Consider the following 22,163-nt stretch of genomic DNA (forward strand, 5'->3'; position numbering starts at 1 on the left):
TGCTACTCTCCCTAGGAGTGGCCATCCTGCAAAGAGACTGCAAGAGCACAGGGCAGAATGCTCAATGAGGTTAAGAAGAATCCTAGAGTGTCAGCTAAAGACTTACAGAAATCTCTGGAACATGCTAACATCTCTGTTGACTAGTCTATGATACTTAAAACACTAAACAAGAATGGTGTTCATAAGAGGACACCACAGAAGAAGCCACTGCTGTCCAAAAAAAACATTGCTGCACATCTGAGGTTCGCTAAAGAGCATCTGGATATTCCACAGCGATACTGGTAAAAATATTATGTGGACAGATGAAACTAAAGTTGAGTTGTTTGGAAGGAACACACAACACTATGTGTGGAGAAAAAAAGACACAGCACACCAACATCAAATCCTCATCCCAACTGTAAAGTATGGCGGAGGGAGCATCATGGTTTGGGGCTGCTTTGCTGCCTCAGGACCTGGACAGCTTGCTAACATCGACGGAAAAATGAATTCCCAAGTTTATCAATACATTTTTAAGGAGAATGTAAGGCTTTCTGTCCGCCAATTGAAGCTCAACAGAAGTTGAGTGATGCAACAGGACAACAACCCATACTTTTCCCACCCTGCACTGTGAATGTTTACACGGTGTGTTCAATCAAGACATGAAAACTGAGGAGTATAATTGTTTGTGTGTTATTAGTGTAAGCAGGCTGTGCTTGTCTATTGTTGTGACTTAGATGAAGATCAGATCAAATTTTATGACAAATTTATGCAGAAATCCAGGTATTTCTAAAAGGTTCACATTCTGTGGACGACTCAACAGTATACATGTCAGCTACCACAGCAACTGAAATGACTGCAACTATTAATTAACAAAGAGTTGCAGTTCGTTTCAGAGTGGGTGTCAAGGAATAAGTTAGTCCTATATATTTCTAAAACTAAAAGTATTGTATTTGGGACAAATCATTCACTAAACCCTAAACCTCAACTAAATCTTGTAATAAATCATGTGGAAATTGAGCAAGTTCAAATCAAATCAATTCAAACTTTATTTGTCACCTGCACCAAATACAACAAGTGTAGACTTTACCGTGAAATGCCGAATACAACAAGTGTAGACTTTACCGTGAAATGCCGAATACAACAAGTGTAGACTTTACCGTGAAATGTTTTACCTACAAGCCCTTATGCAACAGTGCAGTTCAAGAAGAAGAAAATATTTACCAAATAGACTAACATAACAAGTAATAATAAAAAGTTACACAATAACAATAACAAGGCTACATACAGGGGGAACCGGTACCGAGTCAGTGTGGAGGCTATATACAGGGGGTACCGGTACCGAGTCAGTGTGCAGGGGTACAGGCTAGTTGAGGTAATCTGTACATGTAGGTGGGGGTGAAGTTACTATTCATAGGTAACAAACAAACAGCGAGTAGTAGCAGTGTACAAGGGGGGTGTCAATCTAAATTGTCCGGTGGCGATTTTTATGAATTGTTAAGCAATCTTATGACTTGGGGGTAGAAGCTGTTGAGGAGCCTTTGGTCCTAGACTTGGCTCTCCGGCACCGCTTGCCGTGCGGTTGCAGAGAAAACAGTCTATAACTTGGGTGACTGGAGTCTCTGACAATTTTATGGGCTTTCCTCTGACACCGCCTGGTATAGAGGTCCTGGATGGCAGGATGCTTGGCCCCAGTGATGCACTGGGCCGTTCGCACTACCCTCCCTCTAGTGCTTTATGGTCAGGTGCAGAGCAGTTTCCATACCAGGCGGTGATGCAACCGGTCAGTATACTCTCGATGGTGCAGCTGTAGAACCTTTTGAGGATCTGGGGGCCCATGCCAAATCTTTTTAGTCTCCTGAGGCACATTCTTGGTATGTTTGGACCATGATAGTTTGTTGGTGATGTGGACACCAAGGCACTTGAATCTCTCGACTTGCTCCTCTACAGCCCTGTCGATGTTAATGGGGGCCTGTTCGGCCCTCCTTTTCCTGTAGTCCACGATCAGCTCCTTTGTCTTGCTCACATTGAGGGAGAGGTTGTTGTCCTGGCACCACACTGCCAGTTCTCTGACCTCCTCCCTATAGGCCGTATCATCATTGTCGATGATCAGGCCTATCACTGGTGTGTCGTCAGCAAACGTAATGATGGTGTTGGAGTCGTGTTTGGCCACGCAGTCGTGGGTGAACAGAGAATACAGGAGGGGCCTACTGAATACAGGAGGGGCCTACTCTTACCTGGTGGTGGCCCATCAGGAAGTCCAGGTTCCAGTTGCAGAGGGAGGTGTTTATTCCCAGAGTCCTTAGCTGAGTGATGAGCGTTGTGGGCACCATGGTGTTGAACTCTGAGCTGTAGTCAACGAACAGAATTCTCACATACGTGTTCCTTTTGTCCAGGCGAGAAAGGGCGGTGTGGAGTGCGATTGAGATTGCGTCATCTGTGGATCTATTGGGGCGGATTGCGTGGGTGGGTCTAGGGTGTCCGGGAGGATGTTGTTGATGTGAGCCATGACCAGCCTTTCAAAGCACTTCATGGCTACTGACGTGAGTGCCATGGGGGGGTACACATCTTTGATGCTTTGAGTACACATCCTGGTAATCCGTCTGGCCCTGCGGCTTTCTGAATGTTGACCTGTTTAAAGGTTTTATTCATATCGGCTGCCGAGAACGTTATCACAAAGTCATCCAGAACAGCGGGTGCTCCCGTACATGCTTCAGTGTTGCTTGCCTCGAAGCGAGCATAAAAGGCATTTAGCTCGTCTGGTAGGCTCGCATCACTGGGCAGCTCAGGTCTGGGTTTCCCTTTGTAGTCCGTAATAGTTTTCAAACCCTGCCACATCCGACGAGCGTCAGAGCCGGTGTAGTAGAATTCAACCCTGTATTGACGCTTTGCTTGTTTGATGGTTCGTCTGACGGCATAGCGGGATATCTTATAAGCGTCCGGATTAGTCTCCCTCTCCTTGAGAGAGCATTTAACTCAATGCGGATGTTGCCTGTAATCCATGGCTTCTAGTTGGGACGTACAGTCATTGTGGGGACAACATCGTCGATGCACTTATTGATGAAGCCGTTGACTGAGGTGGTTTACTCCTAAATGCCATTGGATGAGTCCCGGAACATATTCCAGTCTGTGCAAAACAATCCTGCAGTGCAGCATCCGCGTCATCTGACCAGTTCCTTATTGAGCAAGTCACGGGTACTTCCTGCTTTAGGTTTTTCTTGGAAGCAGAAATCAGGAGGATAGAATTGTGGTCAGATTTGCCAAATGGAGGGCGGGGGAGAGCTCTGTGTGTGGAATAAAGGTGGTCTAGGATTTTTTGTTCCCTGGTTGCACATGTGACATGCTCGTAAAAATGAGGTAAAACTGATTTCAGTTTGCCTGCATTAAAGTACCCGGCCACTAGAAGAGCCGCTTCTGGGTGAGCATTTTCTTATTTGCTTATGGCCTTATAGAGTTGGTTGAGAGCGGTCTTAGTGCCAGCTTCCCTCTGTGGTGGTAAATAGATGACTATAAATAATACAGATGAGAACTCTCTTGGTAGATAGTGTGGTCAACAACTTATCAGAAGGTACTCTACCTCAGGTACTCTACCTCAGGCGAGACTTCTTTAATATTAGACATCGTGCACAGGTACAGTTGAGGTTGAGGCGGCTAAACTGCTTGGAGTTACCCTGGATTGTAAACAGTCATGGTCAAAACATATTGTTACAACAGTAGCTAAGATGGGGAGAAGTCTGTCTATAATAAGGCGCTGCTCTACCTTGACAGCACTGTCAACAAGGCAGATCCTACAGGCCCTAGTTTTGTTGCACCTGGACTACTGTTCAGTCGTGTGGTCAGGTGACACAAAAACAGACTCAAGAAAATTGCAATTGGTTCAGAACAGTGCAGAATGGCTGACCCTTGGATGTACACAGACAGCTAATGTTAATAATATGCATGTCAATCTCTCCTGGCTCAAAGTGGAGGAGAGATTGACTTCATCACTGCTTGTATTTATGAGCGGTATTCACATGTTGAATGCACCGAGCTGTCTGTCTGAACTACTGGCACACAGCTCGGACACCCATGCACCCAGCTCGGACACCCATGCACCCAGCTCGGATACCCATGCACACAGCTCGGACACCCATGCACCCAGCTCGGACACCCATGCATACCCACCAAGACATACCAAAACAGGTCTCTTCACAGTCCCCAAGTCCAGAACAGACTATGGGAGGCGCACAGTACTACATAGAGCCATGACTACATGGAACTCTATTCCACAGTACTACATAGAGCCATGACTACATGGAACTCTATTCCACAGTACTACATAGAGACATGACTACATGGAACTCTATTCCACAGTACTACATAGAGACATGACTACAGATTAACAAACACCTTATGGAACAGCAGGGACTGTGAAGCAACACAAACATAGGCGCATACACACACAGAATACGCACCAAACACACACACAGAATACGCACCAAACACACAGACAGAATACGCACCAAACACACAGACAGAATACGCACCAAACACACAGACAGAATAACACACACACACAGAATACGCACCAAACACACACACACAGAATACGCACCAAACACACACACAGAATACGCACCAAACACACACACAGAATACGCACCAAACACACACACAGAATACGCACCAAACACACACACAGAATACGCACCAAACACACACACAGAATACGCACCAAACACAAAGAATACGCACCAAACACACAGAATACGCACCAAACACAAACACACAGAATACGCACCAAACACACACACACAGAATACGCACCAAACACACACACAGAATACGCACCAAACACAAACACACAGAATACGAGTAGAATGGAGTAGGGCCCTGAGGGCACATAGTCTGAATGTATTGTAATGTTTATAAAATTGAATAAACTGCCTTCATTTTGCTGGAACCTGGGAAAAATAGCTGATGCCTTGGCAGGAACTAATGGGGATCCATAATGAATACAAATACAATACCTGTGTAGCCCTGTGTGTATTTTTGTGCATCTGTGTGTATCTGTGTGTACCTGGTTGTGCCAGTGTGTACATGTGTGTACCTGTGTGTACATGTGTGTACCTGTGTGTACCTGTGTGTACCTGTGTGTACTAAGGCTCAGGTTTAAGTGTACTGTAGTCTGTAAAGCAGGTTGAAGTGTAGTGTAGTGTAGTCTGTAAAGCAGGTTGTAGTGTAGTGTAGTCTGTAAAGCAGGTTGAAGTGTAGTGTAGTCTGTAAAGCAGGTTGAAGTGTAGTGTAGTGTAGTCTATAAAGCAGGTTGAAGTGTAGTGTAGTGTAGTCTATAAAGCAGGTTGAAGTGTAGTGTAGTGTAGTCTATAAAGCAGGTTGAAGTGTAGTGTAGTGTAGTCTATAAAGCAGGTTGAAGTGTAGTGTAGTGTAGTCCATAAAGCAGGTTGAAGTGTAGTGTAGTGTAGTCTATAAAGCAGGTTGAAGTGTAGTGTAGTGTAATCTGTAAAGCAGGTTGAAGTGTAGTGTACTGTAGTCTGTAAAGCATGTTGAAGTGTAGTGTAGTTTGTAAAGCAGGTTGTAGTGAAGTGTAGTGTAGTCTATAAAGCAGGTTGAAGTGTAGTGTAGTCTGTAAAGCAGGTTGAAGTGTAGTGTAGTCTGTAAAGCAGGTAGAAGTGTAGTGTAGTGTTGTCTGTAAAGCAGGTTGAAGTGTAGAGTAGTGTAGTCTGTAAAGCAGGTTGAAGTGTAGTGTAGTCTGTAAAGCAGGTTGAAGTGTAGTGTAGTCTGTAAAGCAGGTTGAAGTGTAGTGTAGTGTAGTCTGTAAAGCAGGTTGAAGTGTAGTGTAGTGTAGTCTGTAAAGCAGGTTGTAGTGTAGTGTAGTGTAGTCTATAAAGCAGGTTGAAGTGTAGTGTAGTGTAGTCTGTAATAAAGCAGGTTGAAGTGTAGTGTAGTGTAGTCTATAAAGCAGGTTGAAGTGTAGTGTAGTGTAGTCTGTAAAGCAGGTTGAAGTGTAGTGTAGTGTAGTCTGTAAAGCAGGTTGAAGTGTAGTGTAGTCTGTAAAGCAGGTTGAAGTGTAGTGTAGTGTAGTCTGTAAAGCAGGTTGAAGTGTAGAGTAGTGTAGTCTGTAAAGCAGGTTGAAGTGTAGTGTAGTCTGTAAAGCAGGTTGAAGTGTAGTGTAGTGTAGTCTGTAAAGCAGGTTGTAGTGTAGTGTAGTGTAGTCTATAAAGCAGGTTGAAGTGTAGTGTAGTGTAGTCTGTAATAAAGCATGTTGAAGTGTAGTGTAGTTTGTAAAGCAGGTTGTAGTGAAGTGTAGTGTAGTCTATAAAGCAGGTTGAAGTGTAGTGTAGTCTGTAAAGCAGGTTGAAGTGTAGTGTAGTCTGTAAAGCAGGTAGAAGTGAAGTGTTGTCTGTAAAGAGTAGGTTGAAAGTGTAGTGTAGTCTGTAAAGCAGGTTGAAGTGTAGTGTAGTCTGTAAAGCAGGTTGAAGTGTAGTGTAGTCTGTAAAGCAGGTTGAAGTGTAGTGTAGTGTAGTCTGTAAAGCAGGTTGAAGTGTAGTGTAGTGTAGTCTGTAAAGCAGGTTGTAGTGTAGTGTAGTGTAGTCTATAAAGCAGGTTGAAGTGTAGTGTAGTGTAGTCTGTAATAAAGCAGGTTGAAGTGTAGTGTAGTGTAGTCTATAAAGCAGGTTGAAGTGTAGTGTAGTGTAGTCTGTAAAGCAGGTTGAAGTGTAGTGTAGTGTAGTCTGTAAAGCAGGTTGAAGTGTAGTGTAGTCTGTAAAGCAGGTTGAAGTGTAGTGTAGTGTAGTCTGTAAAGCAGGTTGAAGTGTAGTGTAGTCTATAAAGCAGGTTGAAGTGTAGTGTACTGTAGTCTGTAAAGCAGGTTGAAGTGTAGTGTAGTCTGTAAAGCAGGTTGAAGTGTAGTGTAGTCTGTAAAGCAGGTTGTAGTGTAGTGTAGTCTGTAAAGCAGGTTGAAGTGTAGTGTACTGTAGTCTGTAAAGCAGGTTGAAGTGTAGAGTAGTGTAGTCTGTAAAGCAGGTTGAAGTGTAGAGTAGTGTAGTCTGTAAAGCAGGTTGAAGTGTAGTGTAGTCTGTAAAGCAGGTTGAAGTGTAGTGTACTGTAGTCTGTAAAGCAGGTTGAAGTGTAGAGTAGTGTAGTCTGTAAAGCAGGTTGAAGTGTAGTGTAGTCTGTAAAGCAGGTTGAAGTGTAGTGTACTGTAGTCTGTAAAGCAGGTTGAAGTGTAGTGTAGTCTGTAAAGCAGGTTGAAGTGTAGTGTAGTGTAGTCTATAAAGCAGGTTGAAGTGTAGTGTAGTGTAGTCTATAAAGCAGGTTGAAGTATAGTGTAGTGTAGTCTATAAAGCAAGTTGAAGTGTAGTGTAGTGTAGTCTATAAAGCAGGTTGAAGTGTAGTGTAGTGTAGTCTATAAAGCAGGTTGAAGTGTAGTGTAGTGTAGTCTATAAAGCAGGTTGAAGTGTAGTGTAGTGTAGTCTGTAAAGCAGGTTGAAGTGTAGTGTACTGTAGTCTGTAAAGCAGTTTGAAGTGTAGTGTAGTCCGTAAAGCAGCTTGTAGTGAAGTGTAGTGTAGTCTATAAAGCAGGTTGAAGTGTAGTGTAGTCTGTAAAGCAGGTTGAAGTGTAGTGTAGTCTGTAAAGCAGGTTGAAGTGTAGTGTAGTGTAGTCTGTAAAGCAGGTAGAAGTGTAGTGTAGTGTAGTCTGTAAAGCAGGTTGAAGTGTAGAGTAGTGTAGTCTGTAAAGCAGGTTGAAGTGTAGTGTAGTCTGTAAAGCAGGTTGAAGTGTAGTGTAGTGTAGTCTGTAAAGCAGGTTGTAGTGTAGTGTAGTGTAATCTGTAAAGCAGGTTGAAGTGTAGTGTAGTCTGTAAAGCAGGTTGAAGTGTAGTGTAGTCTGTAAAGCAGGTTGAAGCGTAGTGTAGTCTGTAAAGCAGGTTGAAGTGTAGTGTAGTGTAGTCTGTAAAGCAGGTTGAAGTGTAGTGTAGTGTAGTCTGTAAATCAGGTTGATTGTAGTGTAGTGTAGTCTGTAAAGCAGGTTGGAGTGTAGTGTAGTGTAGTCTGTAAAGCAGGTAGAAGTGTAGTGTAGTGTAGTCTGTAAAGCAGGTTGAAGTGTAGTGTAGTCTGTAAAGCAGGTTGAAGTGTAGTGTAGTGTAGTCTGTAAAGCAGGTTGTAGTGTAGTGTAGTGTAGTCTATAAAGCAGGTTGAAGTGTAGTGTAGTGTAGTCTGTAATAAAGCAGGTTGAAGTGTAGTGTAGTGTAGTCTATAAAGCAGGTTGAGGTGTAGTGTAGTGTAGTCTGTAAAGCAGGTTGAAGTGTAGTGTAGTCTGTAAAGCAGGTTGAAGTGTAGTGTAGTGTAGTCTGTAAAGCAGGTTGAAGTGTAGTGTAGTCTATAAAGCAGGTTGAAGTGTAGTGTACTGTAGTCTGTAAAGCAGGTTGAAGTGCAGTGTAGTCTGTAAAGCAGGTTGAAGTGTAGTGTAGTGTAGTCTATAAAGCAGGTTGAAGTATAGTGTAGTGTAGTCTATAAAGCAAGTTGAAGTGTAGTGTAGTGTAGTCTATAAAGCAGGTTGAAGTGTAGTGTAGTGTAGTCTATAAAGCAGGTTGAAGTGTAGTGTAGTGTAGTCTATAAAGCAGGTTGAAGTATAGTGTAGTGTAGTCTATAAAGCAAGTTGAAGTGTAGTGTAGTGTAGTCTATAAAGCAGGTTGAAGTGTAGTGTAGTGTAGTCTATAAAGCAGGTTGAAGTGTAGTGTAGTGTAGTCTATAAAGCAGGTTGAAGTGTAGTGTAGTGTAGTCTGTAAAGCAGGTTGAAGTGTAGTGTACTGTAGTCTGTAAACCAGTTTGAAGTGTAGTGTAGTCCGTAAAGCAGCTTGTAGTGAAGTGTAGTGTAGTCTATAAAGCAGGTTGAAGTGTAGTGTAGTCTGTAAAGCAGGTTGAAGTGTAGTGTAGTCTGTAAAGCAGGTTGAAGTGTAGTGTAGTGTTGTCTGTAAAGCAGGTTGAAGTGTAGAGTAGTGTAGTCTGTAAAGCAGGTTGAAGTGTAGTGTAGTCTGTAAAGCAGGTTGAAGTGTAGTGTAGTCTGTAAAGCAGGTTGAAGTGTAGTGTAGTGTAGTCTGTAAAGCAGGTTGAAGTGTAGTGTAGTGTAGTCTGTAAAGCAGGTTGTAGTGTAGTGTAGTGTAGTCTATAAAGCAGGTTGAAGTGTAGTGTAGTGTAGTCTGTAAGTCTGTAAAGCAGGTTGAAGTGTAGTGTAGTGTAGTCTATAAAGCAGGTTGAAGTGTAGTGTAGTGTAGTCTGTAAAGCAGGTTGAGTGTAGTGTAGTGTAGTCTGTAAAGCAGGTTGAAGTGTAGTGTAGTCTGTAAAGCAGGTTGAAGTGTAGTGTAGTGTAGTCTGTAAAGCAGGTTGAAGTGTAGTGTAGTGTAGTCTGTAAAGCAGGTTGAAGTGTAGTGTAGTCTGTAAAGCAGGTTGAAGTGTAGTGTAGTGTAGTCTGTAAAGCAGGTTGTAGTGTAGTGTAGTGTAGTCTATAAAGCAGGTTGAAGTGTAGTGTAGTGTAGTCTGTAATAAAGCATGTTGAAGTGTAGTGTAGTTTGTAAAGCAGGTTGTAGTGAAGTGTAGTGTAGTCTATAAAGCAGGTTGAAGTGTAGTGTAGTCTGTAAAGCAGGTTGAAGTGTAGTGTAGTCTGTAAAGCAGGTTGAAGTGTAGAGTAGTGTAGTCTGTAAAGCAGGTTGAAGTGTAGTGTAGTCTGTAAAGCAGGTTGAAGTGTAGTGTAGTCTGTAAAGCAGGTTGAAGTGTAGTGTAGTGTAGTCTGTAAAGCAGGTTGAAGTGTAGTGTAGTGTAGTCTGTAAAGCAGGTTGTAGTGTAGTGTAGTGTAGTCTATAAAGCAGGTTGAAGTGTAGTGTAGTGTAGTCTATAAAGCAGGTTGAAGTGTAGTGTAGTGTAGTCTATAAAGCAGGTTGAAGTGTAGTGTAGTGTAGTCTGTAAAGCAGGTTGAAGTGTAGTGTAGTGTAGTCTGTAAAGCAGGTTGAAGTGTAGTGTAGTCTGTAAAGCAGGTTGAAGTGTAGTGTAGTGTAGTCTGTAAAGCAGGTTGAAGTGTAGTGTAGTCTATAAAGCAGGTTGAAGTGTAGTGTACTGTAGTCTGTAAAGCAGGTTGAAGTGTAGTGTAGTCTGTAAAGCAGGTTGAAGTGTAGTGTAGTCTGTAAAGCAGGTTGTAGTGTAGTGTAGTCTGTAAAGCAGGTTGAAGTGTAGTGTACTGTAGTCTGTAAAGCAGGTTGAAGTGTAGAGTAGTGTAGTCTGTAAAGCAGGTTGAAGTGTAGAGTAGTGTAGTCTGTAAAGCAGGTTGAAGTGTAGTGTAGTCTGTAAAGCAGGTTGAAGTGTAGTGTACTGTAGTCTGTAAAGCAGGTTGAAGTGTAGAGTAGTGTAGTCTGTAAAGCAGGTTGAAGTGTAGTGTAGTCTGTAAAGCAGGTTGAAGTGTAGTGTACTGTAGTCTGTAAAGCAGGTTGAAGTGTAGTGTAGTCTGTAAAGCAGGTTGAAGTGTAGTGTAGTGTAGTCTATAAAGCAGGTTGAAGTGTAGTGTAGTGTAGTCTATAAAGCAGGTTGAAGTATAGTGTAGTGTAGTCTATAAAGCAAGTTGAAGTGTAGTGTAGTGTAGTCTATAAAGCAGGTTGAAGTGTAGTGTAGTGTAGTCTATAAAGCAGGTTGAAGTGTAGTGTAGTGTAGTCTATAAAGCAGGTTGAAGTGTAGTGTAGTGTAGTCTGTAAAGCAGGTTGAAGTGTAGTGTACTGTAGTCTGTAAAGCAGTTTGAAGTGTAGTAGTCCGTAAAGCAGCTTGTAGTGAAGTGTAGTGTAGTCTATAAAGCAGGTTGAAGTGTAGTGTAGTCTGTAAAGCAGGTTGAAGTGTAGTGTAGTCTGTAAAGCAGGTTGAAGTGTAGTGTAGTGTAGTCTGTAAAGCAGGTAGAAGTGTAGTGTAGTGTAGTCTGTAAAGCAGGTTGAAGTGTAGAGTAGTGTAGTCTGTAAAGCAGGTTGAAGTGTAGTGTAGTCTGTAAAGCAGGTTGAAGTGTAGTGTAGTGTAGTCTGTAAAGCAGGTTGTAGTGTAGTGTAGTGTAATCTGTAAAGCAGGTTGAAGTGTAGTGTAGTCTGTAAAGCAGGTTGAAGTGTAGTGTAGTCTGTAAAGCAGGTTGAAGTGTAGTGTAGTCTGTAAAGCAGGTTGAAGTGTAGTGTAGTGTAGTCTGTAAAGCAGGTTGAAGTGTAGTGTAGTGTAGTCTGTAAATCAGGTTGATTGTAGTGTAGTGTAGTCTGTAAAGCAGGTTGGAGTGTAGTGTAGTGTAGTCTGTAAAGCAGGTAGAAGTGTAGTGTAGTGTAGTCTGTAAAGCAGGTTGAAGTGTAGTGTAGTCTGTAAAGCAGGTTGAAGTGTAGTGTAGTGTAGTCTGTAAAGCAGGTTGAAGTGTAGTGTAGTGTAGTCTATAAAGCAGGTTGAAGTGTAGTGTAGTGTAGTCTGTAATAAAGCAGGTTGAAGTGTAGTGTAGTGTAGTCTATAAATCAGGTTGAGGTGTAGTGTAGTGTAGTCTGTAAAGCAGGTTGAAGTGTAGTGTAGTCTGTAAAGCAGGTTGAAGTGTAGTGTAGTGTAGTCTGTAAAGCAGGTTGAAGTGTAGTGTAGTCTATAAAGCAGGTTGAAGTGTAGTGTACTGTAGTCTGTAAAGCAGGTTGAAGTGCAGTGTAGTCTGTAAAGCAGGTTGAAGTGTAGTGTAGTGTAGTCTATAAAGCAGGTTGAAGTATAGTGTAGTGTAGTCTATAAAGCAAGTTGAAGTGTAGTGTAGTGTAGTCTATAAAGCAGGTTGAAGTGTAGTGTAGTGTAGTCTATAAAGCAGGTTGAAGTGTAGTGTAGTGTAGTCTATAAAGCAGGTTGAAGTATAGTGTAGTGTAGTCTATAAAGCAAGTTGAAGTGTAGTGTAGTGTAGTCTATAAAGCAGGTTGAAGTGTAGTGTAGTGTAGTCTATAAAGCAGGTTGAAGTGTAGTGTAGTGTAGTCTATAAAGCAGGTTGAAGTGTAGTGTAGTGTAGTCTGTAAAGCAGGTTGAAGTGTAGTGTACTGTAGTCTGTAAAGCAGTTTGAAGTGTAGTGTAGTCCGTAAAGCAGCTTGTAGTGAAGTGTAGTGTAGTCTATAAAGCAGGTTGAAGTGTAGTGTAGTCTGTAAAGCAGGTTGAAGTGTAGTGTAGTCTGTAAAGCAGGTTGAAGTGTAGTGTAGTGTAGTCTGTAAAGCAGGTAGAAGTGTAGTGTAGTGTAGTCTGTAAAGCAGGTTGAAGTGTAGAGTAGTGTAGTCTGTAAAGCAGGTTGAAGTGTAGTGTAGTCTGTAAAGCAGGTTGAAGTGTAGTGTAGTGTAGTCTGTAAAGCAGGTTGTAGTGTAGTGTAGTGTAATCTGTAAAGCAGGTTGAAGTGTAGTGTAGTCTGTAAAGCAGGTTGAAGTGTAGTGTAGTCTGTAAAGCAGGTTGAAGTGTAGTGTAGTCTGTAAAGCAGGTTGAAGTGTAGTGTAGTGTAGTCTGTAAAGCAGGTTGAAGTGTAGTGTAGTGTAGTCTGTAAATCAGGTTGAAGTGTAGTGTAGTGTAGTCTGTAAAGCAGGTTGGAGTGTAGTGTAGTGTAGTCTGTAAAGCAGGTAGAAGTGTAGTGTAGTGTAGTCTGTAAAGCAGGTTGAAGTGTAGTGTAGTCTGTAAAGCAGGTTGAAGTGTAGTGTAGTGTAGTCTGTAAAGCAGGTTGTAGTGTAGTGTAGTGTAGTCTATAAAGCAGGTCGAAGTGTAGTGTAGTGTAGTCTGTAATAAAGCAGGTTGAAGTGTAGTGTAGTGTAGTCTATAAAGCAGGTTGAGGTGTAGTGTAGTGTAGTCTGTAAAGCAGGTTGAAGTGTAGTGTAGTGTAGTCTGTAAAGCAGGTTGTAGTGTAGTGTAGTGTAGTCTATAAAGCAGGTTGAAGTGTAGTGTAGTGTAGTCTGTAATAAAGCATGTTGAAGTGTAGTGTAGTTTGTAAAGCAGGTTGTAGTGAAGTGTAGTGTAGTCTATAAAGCAGGTTGAAGTGTAGTGTAGTCTGTAAAGCAGGTTGAAGTGTAGTGTAGTCTGTAAAGCAGGTAGAAGTGTAGTGTAGTGTTGTCTGTAAAGCAGGTTGAAGTGTAGAGTAGTGTAGTCTGTAAAGCAGGTTGAAGTGTAGTGTAGTCTGTAAAGCAGGTTGAAGTGTAGTGTAGTCTGTAAAGCAGGTTGAAGTGTAGTGTAGTGTAGTCTGTAAAGCAGGTTGAAGTGTAGTGTAGTGTAGTCTGTAAAGCAGGTTGTAGTGTAGTGTAGTGTAGTCTATAAAGCAGGTTGAAGTGTAGTGTAGTGTAGTCTGTAATAAAGCAGGTTGAAGTGTAGTGTAGTGTAGTCTGTAAAGCAGGTTGTAGTGTAGTGTAGTGTAGTCTATAAAGCAGGTTGAAGTGTAGTGTAGTGTAGTCTGTAATAAAGCAGGTTGAAGTGTAGTGTAGTGTAGTCTATAAAGCAGGTTGAAGTGTAGTGTAGTGTAGTCTGTAAAGCAGGTTGAAGTGTAGTGTAGTCTGTAAAGCAGGTTGAAGTGTAGTGTAGTGTAGTCTGTAAAGCAGGTTGAAGTGTAGTGTAGTCTATAAAGCAGGTTGAAGTGTAGTGTACTGTAGTCTGTAAAGCAGGTTGAAGTGTAGTGTAGTCTGTAAAGCAGGTTGAAGTGTAGTGTAGTGTAGTCTGTAAAGCAGGTTGTAGTGTACTGTAGTCTGTAAAGCAGGTTGAAGTGTAGAGTAGTGTAGTCTGTAAAGCAGGTTGAAGTGTAGTGTAGTCTGTAAAGCAGGTTGAAGTGTAGTGTACTGTAGTCTGTAAAGCAGGTTGAAGTGTAGTGTAGTCTGTAAAGCAGGTTGAAGTGTAGTGTAGTGTAGTCTATAAAGCAGGTTGAAGTGTAGTGTAGTGTAGTCTATAAAGCAGGTTGAAGTATAGTGTAGTGTAGTCTATAAAGCAAGTTGAAGTGTAGTGTAGTGTAGTCTATAAAGCAGGTTGAAGTGTAGTGTAGTGTAGTCTATAAAGCAGGTTGAAGTGTAGTGTAGTGTAGTCTATAAAGCAGGTTGAAGTGTAGTGTAGTGTAGTCTGTAAAGCAGGTTGAAGTGTAGTGTACTGTAGTCTGTAAAGCAGTTTGAAGTGTAGTGTAGTCCGTAAAGCAGCTTGTAGTGAAGTGTAGTGTAGTCTATAAAGCAGGTTGAAGTGTAGTGTAGTCTGTAAAGCAGGTTGAAGTGTAGTGTAGTCTGTAAAGCAGGTTGAAGTGTAGTGTAGTGTAGTCTGTAAAGCAGGTAGAAGTGTAGTGTAGTGTAGTCTGTAAAGCAGGTTGAAGTGTAGAGTAGTGTAGTCTGTAAAGCAGGTTGAAGTGTAGTGTAGTCTGTAAAGCAGGTTGAAGTGTAGTGTAGTGTAGTCTGTAAAGCAGGTTGTAGTGTAGTGTAGTGTAATCTGTAAAGCAGGTTGATGTGTAGTGTAGTCTGTAAAGCAGGTTGAAGTGTAGTGTAGTCTGTAAAGCAGGTTGAAGTGTAGTGTAGTCTGTAAAGCAGGTTGAAGTGTAGTGTAGTGTAGTCTGTAAAGCAGGTTGAAGTGTAGTGTAGTGTAGTCTGTAAATCAGGTTGATTGTAGTGTAGTGTAGTCTGTAAAGCAGGTTGGAGTGTAGTGTAGTGTAGTCTGTAAAGCAGGTAGAAGTGTAGTGTAGTGTAGTCTGTAAAGCAGGTTGAAGTGTAGTGTAGTCTGTAAAGCAGGTTGAAGTGTAGTGTAGTGTAGTCTGTAAAGCAGGTTGAAGTGTAGTGTAGTCTATAAAGCAGGTTGAAGTGTAGTGTACTGTAGTCTGTAAAGCAGGTTGAAGTGCAGTGTAGTCTGTAAAGCAGGTTGAAGTGTAGTGTAGTGTAGTCTATAAAGCAGGTTGAAGTATAGTGTAGTGTAGTCTATAAAGCAAGTTGAAGTGTAGTGTAGTGTAGTCTATAAAGCAGGTTGAAGTGTAGTGTAGTGTAGTCTATAAAGCAGGTTGAAGTGTAGTGTAGTGTAGTCTATAAAGCAGGTTGAAGTATAGTGTAGTGTAGTCTATAAAGCAAGTTGAAGTGTAGTGTAGTGTAGTCTATAAAGCAGGTTGAAGTGTAGTGTAGTGTAGTCTATAAAGCAGGTTGAAGTGTAGTGTAGTGTAGTCTGTAAAGCAGGTTGAAGTGTAGTGTACTGTAGTCTGTAAAGCAGTTTGAAGTGTAGTGTAGTCGTAAAGCAGCTTGTAGTGAAGTGTAGTGTAGTCTATAAAGCAGGTTGAAGTGTAGTGTAGTCTGTAAAGCAGGTTGAAGTGTAGTGTAGTCTGTAAAGCAGGTTGAAGTGTAGTGTAGTGTAGTCTGTAAAGCAGGTAGAAGTGTAGTGTAGTGTAGTCTGTAAAGCAGGTTGAAGTGTAGAGTAGTGTAGTCTGTAAAGCAGGTTGAAGTGTAGTGTAGTCTGTAAAGCAGGTTGAAGTGTAGTGTAGTGTAGTCTGTAAAGCAGGTTGTAGTGTAGTGTAGTGTAATCTGTAAAGCAGGTTGAAGTGTAGTGTAGTCTGTAAAGCAGGTTGAAGTGTAGTGTAGTCTGTAAAGCAGGTTGAAGTGTAGTGTAGTCTGTAAAGCAGGTTGAAGTGTAGTGTAGTGTAGTCTGTAAAGCAGGTTGAAGTGTAGTGTAGTGTAGTCTGTAAATCAGGTTGAAGTGTAGTGTAGTGTAGTCTGTAAAGCAGGTTGGAGTGTAGTGTAGTGTAGTCTGTAAAGCAGGTAGAAGTGTAGTGTAGTGTAGTCTGTAAAGCAGGTTGAAGTGTAGTGTAGTCTGTAAAGCAGGTTGAAGTGTAGTGTAGTGTAGTCTGTAAAGCAGGTTGAAGTGTAGTGTAGTGTAGTCTATAAAGCAGGTCGAAGTGTAGTGTAGTGTAGTCTGTAATAAAGCAGGTTGAAGTGTAGTGTAGTGTAGTCTATAAAGCAGGTTGAGGTGTAGTGTAGTGTAGTCTGTAAAGCAGGTTGAAGTGTAGTGTAGTGAAGTCTGTAAAGCAGGTAGAAGTGTAGTGTAGTGTAGTCTGTAAAGCAGGTTGAAGTGTAGTGTAGTGTAGTCTGTAAAGCAGGTAGAAGTGTAGTGTAGTGTAGTCTGTAAAGCAGGTTGGAGTGTAGTGTAGTCTGTAAAGCAGGTAGAAGTGTAGTGTAGTGTAGTCTGTAAAGTAGGTAGAAGTGTAGTGTAGTCTGTAAAGCAGGTAGAAGTGTAGTGTAGTGTAGTCTGTAAAGCAGGTTGAAGTGTAGTGTAGTGTAGTCTGTAAAGCAGGTTGAAGTGTAGTGTAGTCTGTAAAGCAGGTTGAAGTGTAGTGTAGTCTGTAAAGCAGGTTGAAGTGTAGAGTAGTGTAGTCTGTAAAGCAGGTTGAAGTGTAGTGTACTGTAGTCTGTAAAGCAGGTTGAAGTGTAGTGTAGTGTAGTCTGTAAAGCAGGTTGAAGTGTAGTGTAGTGTAGTCTGTAAAGCAGGTTGAAGTGTAGTGTAGTGTAGTCTGTAAAGCAGGTTGAAGTGTAGTGTAGTGTAGTCTGTAAAGCAGGTTGAAGTGTAGTGTAGTGTAGTCTATAAAGCAGGTTGAAGTGTAGTGTAGTGTAGTCTATAAAGCAGGTTGAAGTGTAGTGTAGTCTGTAAAGCAGGTTGAAGTGTAGTGTAGTCTATAAAGCAGGTTGAAGTGTAGTGTAGTGTAGTCTGTAAAGCAGGTTGTAGTGTAGTGTAGTCTGTAAAGCAGGTTGAAGTGTAGTGTAGTGTAGTCTGTAAAGCATGTTGAAGTGTAGTGTAGTGTAGTCTATAAAGCAGGTTGAAGTGTAGTGTAGTGTAGTCTGTAAAGCAGGTTGAAGTGTAGTGTAGTGTAGTCTATAAAGCAGGTTGAAGTGTAGTGTAGTGTAGTCTGTAAAGCAGGTTGAAGTGTAGTGTAGTGTAGTCTGTAAAGCAGGTTGAAGTGTAGTGTAGTGTAGTCTATAAAGCAGGTTGAAGTGTAGTGTAGTCTGTAAAGCAGGTTGAAGTGAAGTGTAGTGTAGTCTGTAAAGCAGGTTGAAGTGTAGTGTAGTGTAGTCTATAAAGCAGGTTGAAGTGAAGTGTACTGTAGTCTATAAAGCAGGTTGTAGTGTAGTGTAGTGTAGTCTGTAAAGCAGGTTGAAGTGTAGTGTAGTGTAGTCTGTAAAGCAGGTTGTAGTGTAGTGTAGTGTAGTCTGTAAAGCAGGTTGAAGTGTAGTGTAGTGTAGTCTGTAAAGCAGGTTGAAGTGTAGTGTAGTGTAGTCTGTAAAGCAGGTTGAAGTGTAGTGTAGTGTAGTCTGTAAAGCAGGTTGAAGTGTAGTGTAGTGTAGTCTGTAAAGCAGGTTGAAGTGTAGTGTAGTGTAGTCTATAAAGCAGGTTGAAGTGTAGTGTAGTCTATAAAGCAGGTTGAAGTGTAGTGTAGTGTAGTCTGTAAAGCAGGTTGAAGTGTAGTGTACTGTAGTCTGTAAAGCAGGTTGGAGTGTAGTGTAGTCTATAAAGCAGGTTGAAGTGTACTGTACTGTAGTCTGTAAAGCAGGTTGAAGTGTAGTGTAGTGTAGTCTGTAAAGCAGGTAGAAGTGTAGTGTAGTGTAGTCTGTAAAGCAGGTTGTAGTGTAGTGTAGTGTAGTCTATAAAGCAGGTTGAAGTGTAGTGTAGTCTGTAAAGCAGGTTGAAGTGTAGTGTAGTGTAGTCTGTAAAGCAGGTTGAAGTGTAGTGTAGTCTGTAAAGCAGGTTGAAGTGTAGTGTAGTCTGTAAAGCAGGTTGAAGTGTAGTGTAGTGTAGTCTATAAAGCAGGTTGAAGTGTAGTGTAGTGTAGTCTATAAAGCAGGTTGAAGTGTAGTGTAGTGTAGTCTATAAAGCAGGTTGAAGTGTACTGTACTGTAGTCTGTAAAGCAGGTTGAAGTGTAGTGTAGTGTAGTCTGTAAAGCAGGTTGAAGTGTAGTGTAGTCTGTAAAGCAGGTTGTAGTGTAGTGTAGTGTAGTCTGTAAAGCAGGTTGAAGTGTAGTGTAGTGTAGTCTGTAAAGCAGGTTGAAGTGTAGTGTAGTCTGTAAAGCAGGTTGAAGTGTAGTGTAGTGTAGTCTGTAAAGCAGGTTGAAGTGTAGTGTAGTGTAGTCTGTAAAGCAGGTTGAAGTGTAGTGTAGTGTAGTCTGTAAAGCAGGTTGAAGTGTAGTGTAGTCTGTAAAGCAGGTTGAAGTGTATTGTAGTGTAGTCTATAAAGCAGGTTGACGTGTAGTGTAGTGTAGTCTATAAAGCAGGTTGAAGTGTAGTGTAGTGTAGTCTATAAAGCAGGTTGAAGTGTACTGTACTGTAGTCTGTAAAGCAGGTTGAAGTGTAGTGTAGTGTAGTCTGTAAAGCAGGTTGAAGTGTAGTGTAGTCTGTAAAGCAGGTTGAAGTGTAGTGTAGTGTAGTCTATAAAGCAGGTTGTAGTGTAGTGTAGTCTGTAAAGCAGGTTGAAGTGTAGTGTAGTGTAGTCTGTAAAGCAGGTTGAAGTGTAGTGTAGTGTAGTCTATAAAGCAGGTTGTAGTGTACTGTAGTGTAGTCTGTAAAGCAGGTTGTAGTGTAGTGTAGTGTAGTCTGTAATAAAGCAGGTTGAAGTGTAGTGTAGTGTAGTCTGTAAAGCAGGTTGAAGTGTAGTGTAGTGTAGTCTGTAAAGCAGGTTGAAGTGTAGTGTAGTGTAGTCTGTAAAGCAGGTTGAAGTGTAGTGTAGTCTGTAAAGCAGGTTGAAGTGTAGTGTAGTGTAGTCTATAAAGCAGGTTGTAGTGTAGTGTAGTCTGTAAAGCAGGTTGTAGTGAAGTGTACTGTAGTCTATAAAGCAGGTTGAAGGCAGTAGACCCCTCAGGAGTGTGATGTGGTGATGGAGTTGTGTGTGTGTGTGCGTGTGTGTGTGTGTGTGTGTGTGTGTGTGTGTGTGTGTGTGTGTGTGTGTGTGTGTGTGTGTGTGTGTGTCTTTTTTATATTATCCCAAACCTCAAACATTACCTTAAAAAATGTGGAGTTTATGCCTTAACCTTAAAAATGCCTTAACCTTGAAATGTGACGTTTGAAACCATTTCAAAATTTGACGTTTGAAACAACTTCAAAATCTGATGTTTGAGAAACATGGACGAACGTCGAATTCTGACATGAGACTGTGAGAGCTGGTTGCTCTAAAGATCCAGGAAAGGAGTTAATTTAACATCACAAAGCAAAGTCAAATCATCTGGTTTAGTAACACACACACACAGATACACAGATACACACAGATACACAGATACACACACTCTGTAATAACACAACACCTGAACTGAGGGACGCTACGGTATGTTCTGACTCAACTCCACTGAACCTGACCAACCAGGTTCCTCTTTCCCTAATATCTCTCCCTCAAGCCTTCATTCTTCCTTCTCCTTTCTCTTCTTCCTTCTACCTTTCTCCCTCTCTCTTTAATTCTCCCTCCCTCCCTCCCTCCCTCTCTCTTTAATTCTCCCTCCCTCTCTCTCTCTTAATTCTCTCTCTCTCTCTCTCTCTCTCTCTCTCTCTCTCTCTCTCTCTCTCTCTCTCTCTCTCTCTCTCTCTCTCTCTCTCTCTCTCTCTCTCTCTCTCTCTCCCTCCTCCCTCCCTCCCTCCCTCCCTCCCTCCCTCCCCAAAATAAAGATTGTATTTTATATCCGGTGAGGGGTTGAGCTTAGCTGTGATTGGGAAATAAATGACTCGTGGTTGCTGTAGCTGTTAGGGGTATCCCCGGATGCACCATTCAAGACATATATGTACCCATGTACAAACACACGACTTACCCAACCATGTTGTTGCTGTCAGAGTGGGTGATCTGTGATGAAGTCACGAATCCTAGTTTCTCCAGACAACTGCACCAGGGACAGAGAGAGTTAACATAACAAGATGTTAACATGACAAGATGAATAAGATGAATAACATAATTCACATCAGTAAGAGCAACAAGACATTTCAATAATACGAGTGACAGGACAAGTACTAAGGCACGAGGGACACACGCTTCTTGGTATACTGACAGCGCAGGAGGCTGGTGCCACGTTGATTGGGGAGGACGGGTTCGTGGTAACGACTGGACCGGAATCAGAGGAATGGTATCCAATACATCAAACACGTGGGTTTTCCCTGCGGTTGATACCATTCGATTGACTCCATTCCAGCCATTATTATGAGCCGTTCTCCCCTCAGCAATCTCCACTGACTGACCGGTTTGACAGACTTTTTTTGGTTTGATGAGGTTAAATCTGAGGCTTAAAGTTCAACTTTAACTTATGGTGAAACGTCAAAACACAACCGTCAAATCATTTCTGGGTAACAATTAAGTATTTTATGACTATTTTATATTAAAATGGTACAAAAAAAATAACAAATAAAAATAAAAAATAACAAATAGTTTCTCAAGCAAGAATTTTTCTAGGACTGTCTGGGAGCTTTCTGAGTGGGGCGGGGAAAACTGAAAATGAGCTGTTATTGGTAGAGAGGTTTGAAACTCCCTTTCTTATTGGTCTATGAGCTCATTTACTGCCTAATGATGTCACAAGGCGTGCAGGACGTTTGGCATTTTCCAGAGAACACCAAGATTGACAAATTCACCACTGGCGCCCTGTGCTCTTCACAGATGAAAGCAGGTTCACACTGAGCACATGTGACAGACGTGACAGAGTCTGGAGACGCCGTGGAGAACGTTCTGCTGCCTGCAACATCCTCCAGCATGACCGGTTTGGTGGTGGGTCAGTCATGGTGTGGGGTGGCATTTCTTTGGGGGGCTGCACAGCCCTCCATGTGCTCGCCAGAGGTAGCCTGACTGCCTTTAGGTACCGAGATGAGATCCTCAGACCCCTTGTGAGACCATAGGCTGGTGCGGTTGGCCCTGGGTTCCTCCTAATGCAAGACAATGCTAGACCTCATGTGGCTGGAGTGTGTCAGCAGTTCCTGCAAGAGGAAGGCATTGATGCTATGGACTGGCCCGCCCGTTCCCCAGACCTGAATCCAATTGAGCACATCTGGGACATAAGGTCTCACTCCATCCACCAACGCCACGTTGCACCACAGACTGTCCAGGAGTTGGCGGATGCTTTAGTCCAGGTCTGGGAGGAGATCCCTCAGAAGACCATCCGCCACCTCATCAGGAGCATGCCCAGGCGTTGTAGGGAGGTCATACAGGCACGTAGAGGCCACACACACTACTTAGCCTCATTTTGACTTGTTTTAAGGACATTACATCAAAGTTGGATTAGCCTGTAGTGTGGTTTTAAACTTTAATTTTGAGTGTGACTCCAAATCCAGACCTCCATGGGTTGATACATTTGATTTCCATTGATAATATTTGTGTGATTTTCTTGTCAGCACATTCAACTATGTAAAGAAAAAAGTATTTCATAAGAATATTTCATTCATTCAGATGTAGGATGTGTTATTTTAGTGTTCCCTTTATTTTTTTGAGCAGTGTATATAGTTTTTGACTTCACTAGGCCTTTAAACTTTGATTAAATACACATAGTGATTAAGGCATTTTCAATGGCCTCAGATCAAGATTTGGTCCCCATGCCACTAGCTGCCTCTCCAGTGGTTCTCACTGATCAGACTGGGTGACCCTCCCCGATTCAGAGGGTTAATTAAATGTGGAAGACACATTTCAGTTGAATGCATTCAGTTGTACAACTGACTAGGTATCCCCCTCTTTCCCTCCAATAATGTTTAAAGGTAGGATTGGGGGGGGGGAAATGGATCCTAGATCTGTTCCTAGGGACTACTAGGATCAAAACAACCATAACTCAACATCGCCACCTAGAGGTTGGAACAACACATGTCATCTTCACTTGGACAACATCGGATCACAAATCAAATAAAAATATGTATATAATATATTTTATTTTGACGTGCTCAAGTGTAAATGGTACAGAGAAATGTTTACTTAAAGAATTCACATATTTCGTATACAAACTATATAAATATCAATTGTGTATGTTTTTTTTGTAAATGATGATTTCACATCATCCTCAATATTGTGTTTTAATTTGTGTGAACGCCGTTTCAAACCCACTTCATTCAGAAATGCATTTCAAAATCATTTGTTGACAAACTAACGTACCAAAATCAATCATGTTGCCCATGGCGACATGCCAGGACAACCTGACCAGACTTAGTTTCCATGGAGATTGGAAGAACAGGTATTTATTCATGTTTGTACGTTTCAGTCT

At 41.8% G+C, this 22,163-nt stretch overlaps 1 protein-coding gene across 2 annotated transcripts in view; it reads right to left on the reverse strand.

Moving 5' to 3' along the window:
• Window positions 1–22,163, reverse strand: part of trim3b (tripartite motif containing 3b) — a 148,524-nt gene that overhangs the window by 124,848 nt on the left and 1,513 nt on the right. For both annotated transcript variants that reach the window (XM_065004963.1, XM_065004965.1), the window contains exon 2: window positions 19,749–19,817. The gene's annotated coding sequence lies outside the window, so the exon portion shown is untranslated. The remainder of the gene's footprint in view (window positions 1–19,748; window positions 19,818–22,163) is intronic.

Source organism: Oncorhynchus nerka, linkage group LG19 (genome assembly GCF_034236695.1).
Source record: "Oncorhynchus nerka isolate Pitt River linkage group LG19, Oner_Uvic_2.0, whole genome shotgun sequence".
NCBI lineage: Eukaryota > Metazoa > Chordata > Actinopteri > Salmoniformes > Salmonidae > Oncorhynchus > Oncorhynchus nerka.